At 34.1% G+C, this 4,860-nt stretch overlaps 1 long non-coding RNA gene across 2 annotated transcripts; it reads left to right on the forward strand.

Annotated features, from left to right (window-relative positions):
- Nucleotides 1–489: 489 nt before the first annotated feature.
- On the forward strand, nt 490–1,909 carry LOC109589779 (uncharacterized). Of its 2 annotated transcripts, XR_002188925.1 has the most exons (4): nt 490–526; nt 859–1,149; nt 1,249–1,386; nt 1,621–1,909. It is a non-coding gene; the product is annotated as an uncharacterized LOC109589779 (long non-coding RNA). The 2 variants fall into 2 exon arrangements; XR_002188924.1 differs by having other exon boundaries at nt 859–1,386.
- Nucleotides 1,910–4,860: the final 2,951 nt, after the last annotated feature.

A 4,860-nucleotide genomic window follows, 5' to 3' on the forward strand; every position in this document is an offset into this window, starting at 1 on the left:
GATTGTAAGACTAGCCTATCCTGTGAATACACCAAGAGAAAGGACAGTGTATAGTGTAAAAGCTGTGATGTCTGCTATTGTCAAGAGAGAAGAGTTTTTAGTAAAAACTGATGGTACCGAAGGTGAAAAGGTGAAGGAGATCCTACCTGATGAATCATTGTCAGATATTAGTAACCTGTCACTATTAGGAGGACGTGATATTAAGGTAAGAATTAACACACACAAACTGTTTGATACATTAATACAAGCACTAATAATCAAAAGGTCATATCTTAAAAGTAATATTATTATTTCTTATCAATTACTCAGTCTTTGTCATAATTGTGGGTTGTCATTGTGTGGCTTTTACTACTAATAATATATACTTGTACATCTGTTAAACTCACCTTTCAGCAATACACTACTGATGTATATCACCTTGATAAACAAGCACAGTGACAAATATCAGTTATTATTACTATTATTGTATAGGAAGTGATTGAAATAACTGAAGAATTCAAGACACCATTGACTCCAATAAAGCTAGGTATGTTATAATATGTACTATCACAATTGTCAAGTAGTGGGAGTGTAGACTGTACAGTGTATATGTGACCATAATTGACAAAAGGGCCCTTATGGCGAATTTTAAAATTGATAGTTATAATGGAAAATATCAACCTGTGAGTGCTTTGTTAGACAATCATTGTTTCTAAAAGTTTCATGGTAACTTTTTGCATCCTGTGGAGTAATTTTATGATAACTGGGGCTCAGGAAGTTGGATTTCTTAGGCTAGAAAGACAAATTTCACTACCCGCCATAAGGTACCTTTTGTCAATTATGGTCACATATACACATTATTAATTATTATTTTTATAGATATTAAAGATCTTGATATCGTCATTGAAGAGCTAACAATACTCAATCATTTACCTTGCCATATATGGCATGATCTTGGTCTTCAGCTAGGACTCTATCAGCCTACACTAGAAGACATCAATGAAGATAATAATGGAGACTCTAAGAAGTGCTTCAGACAGTGTGTGTCTGCCTGGTTAAGAGGAGAAGATAAAGTGAGAGAGAAAGGAGGTCCCAGTTGGTCATCATTAGCTACAGCACTGGATAAAGAAGGAAAGCATCACATTGCTTCTAACATTAGAGATAAATATTGTAAATAACAAACTGACAGTAACACATCAAGTTTGTATATTTCTCCTTAGGGCAGTGTCTAATTTATATTGTTGTTATTTCTGTTATTCTTCTTCTTAGATCCTGATGGAGCGTTTACTCCACTAACTGGTGGTACATCAACTGGTAGAGAAGTAGTTGCTATATGGAACTACACAGCTCAATATTCTGATGAACTGACCTTCTCTGATGGAGAAATACTTCAAATATTAGAAGAAGGTAAAGTAGAACTAATATGTATTAATTTTAAAACAAGAGCAGCTGTATATGCATATGTACATGTACATGTGTCTACACTTACAAGAAGAATAAAAGAAAATGGAGTGTATTATATCTTCATGATTTCAGCATTATTGAATCACCAACAATTAATGATCGTCTAAATTATTTTCACTACTTTATTTATATTAAAAATAATTTATTATTATCCCTCCCTTTCTCTCTCTCCCTCAGTTGATGATAACTGGTATCATGGTGTGTGTCAGGATAAAGTTGGTATATTTCCAAAGACTTACGTCAGAGAACCTTAACAACAACCAGCTGCTAACAACCAGCTCTACCTGCTCCTCTTCCTCTCTCTTCATGATCCTCTCTTGTAGTCATTAGCTGTTTATGAGTTAATCAATTGTTTTATTTGACATCATTTTATTTTATTCACTGACAATTTTATTGTATTATTTTATTTTTTTCTTGCTGTTATCTTGTTTTCTTGTTGTTGTTCTTACAGTGTGTTGATAATGAATTTCTGACAGTGTGTGGGCTAGTAAAACTAATTAACTTCATGCTGAGCTGTACATCTACAAATTCTACATGTATATATGTACAGTTATACATTCTGTGCTATAAAGATGGATCATTGAGAATGCAAGCCATGTCTGATACAGTGTATGTCTGCCTGGTTAAGAGGAGAAGATAAAGTGAGAGAGAAAGGAGGTCCCAGTTGGTCATCATTAGCTACAGCACTGGATACAATAGAAGAGAAACCTATTGCTAGCTACATTAGAAATAAATATTGTAAATAATTGTAGTTGATTGCTTTGGTTTGTCTCATAAAATATTACTTACTTTAAATTTCTATTTTGACTTAATTTGATATAAATTTAAAGATAACTTGCCTATAGTATTTCATTTTGTTGTGTTTATTAATTAACAGAATAAGTGATAGCTATATTGTGGTGAGTCTGAGCAAGCTCCAATAAGACGATAAAGCAGGAAGTGTATCTGTCCCTTAATAGTACAGGTAGTCTGAAGTTAGATTACCTTGAAACTGGGCGGGGTCATAGTTTTAAAAAGTTCCGATAATTAGTTATGAGTATTTTTAAAAGTTACATGTACCAAGTCATTACCTACATCATGTGTAGAGTAGCATTGTTACTATAAATAGTATCAGTTACCACAACTGAATAAACTGTATCATCTGTACTACAATAGTGCTGTTACTATAAATAGTATCATTTATCACTACTATAAATAGTACCAATGTTACTATAGATCAGTGTTACTATAAATAGATTCATTTACCTCTATCCCTAAGGAAGAATGACACTATGTACAGTATGTCTTGGCTGAGAGTGCAGTGTATTATTATTATTATCACTAATATTATATTATTATTAATATAGAGAGTAGGTAGTTAATTATTATTATTATTATTACTATTATTATTATTATTATTATTATTATTATTATTATTATTATTACTGTATAACTGTAAATTTGACAGAATAAAATTTTAGTGAAATTCGGTGAATTTAGGTCAATTCATTAAAATTTTAATCTCCAATTTGATAGGGCTCTGCAGCAGCATGCACATGGTTAAAATTTCACCAAAATTTTAAACCTAAACCTCTTTTAGAGTCCATTCAACAAATTTTGACACTCCAAAATTATCCAGCTATACAGTAGTAGAGGTACAGTCCTCATATAAAGGAATAGTAAGGTGGAGTGTAGTATGAGATTTTGAGGAGATTTTATTATTATTATTGAGATATGAATATGAGAGGAGTTAAGTACAGACCCTATAGGTGGGTTTATATAATGGTGATTAGGAATTAGCAGCCATGAGTCATTGAGCATGTGAAGAATAAAACAAAATGGAGTGGATTTTATATCAGTGAATGTTAACTACAACTGCTGATCTGCCAATATTAATTCCTTGTCATATTCCAGCTGTATAGTTAATACTGTTATTACATGTGTGATCAGAATCAGTTCAAAAACTATCAAAAGGACATTGATATATAAATTGAGAAATTATTTTATAGCCAATTCTTGGTAAAAGCATTCTCTCCCTCTCTCTCAGTTATGGTAGGTGTGTTTAGTGTATTGAATTCCTGATGTGTGGGCTGGTATCAATGAATCTAATTAACTGATCACAAGATGTCGTTAGAGGACAAGTGTTGGGATGTGTTTAGGGATAGATATCATGAAGAAGCTGTTCGCTTACTACCATTAGTGAAGGAACCGAATAAAATTAAAAGAAGATATATATGGGATAATACTAGTTTACTTCATTTGTCTTCAATGCATGGCTGGTTAGATGTTACAAAAGATCTCATCACTAAATATCACTGTGACCCACACGAAAGAGATAGTGTTGGTAGGACTTGTCTTCATTATGCTGCACGAGGTAATCGTGTTGATGTGATGAGATATCTCATTGATGAGTGTCACTGTGATCCAAAGGTTCCTGATGAGTATGGATATACTGTTCTTCACAGAGTAGCTGAGAATGGATCACTTCATTTCATGAAGTACTTGATCGATCATCATCACTGTGATCCAATGGCTACTAACAATAGTGGTGAGACTGTTCTTCACCGTGCTGCTGGACACATTGATATTGTAAAGTATCTCATTAATGAGTGTCACTGTGATCCAATGGCTACTGACTCTTACAACAGGACAATTCTTCATGTAGCAGCTCGTAGGAACTCACCTGATGTAATCAAATATCTAATCAATGAGTGGAACCATGATCCAATGGCTGTTCACAGGTGGGGGTGGACACCTCTTCACTTCGCTGCTAGTTGTGGTAGTTCTGCAGCTGCTGAATATTTACTATCAACTGGTAAATGTGATCCATTGGCTAAAGACAATGAGGGGAAAACACCATTTAAACTAGCTAAGGAGAATGGTCACACTAATGCTCTTTCTGTCTTTAAGAAGTTTGGTGGTATAAAATCATCTCATCCAATTGATTCTTATGTTAACGTCCTCCTTGTGGGTAATCCTGGAGCTGGTAAAACTACTCTTAGTCATGTCATCAATGACACAGCTACTGGCCCTTTTGTTCTTGGTTCCTTTAGAAATGTTGGAGGGGTAGTGCCCTGTACTGCTGGTATCATTCCTTATAAACTACAACACAGGACACTGGGTAACATCATTCTTCATGATTTTGCTGGTCATTCCGAATACTACTCCAGTCACAGTGCTGTCATTGAGAATCTCTTACAAGGTTCTGGTGGTGTCTTCCTCATAGTAGTCAATATATTGGAGAAGGAACCAGTCAAACAGCTTCATCAGTGGCTAACAGTTGTCACAAATGAAGCACACAAAGCTCTTAATCAATGCCATGTTATTGTAATAGTCAGTCATGTGGATGAGATATTTAATCCTTTTGAAAGGAGAAGGAGAAAGGAAGAAATACAGGAGATTATTGTAAGGGAAAGGTGTGATAGTGTCTTCTTAGAT

This window comes from Amphimedon queenslandica, unplaced genomic scaffold (genome assembly GCF_000090795.2).
Source record: "Amphimedon queenslandica unplaced genomic scaffold, v1.1 AMPQUscaffold_10896, whole genome shotgun sequence".
Lineage (NCBI taxonomy): Eukaryota > Metazoa > Porifera > Demospongiae > Haplosclerida > Niphatidae > Amphimedon > Amphimedon queenslandica.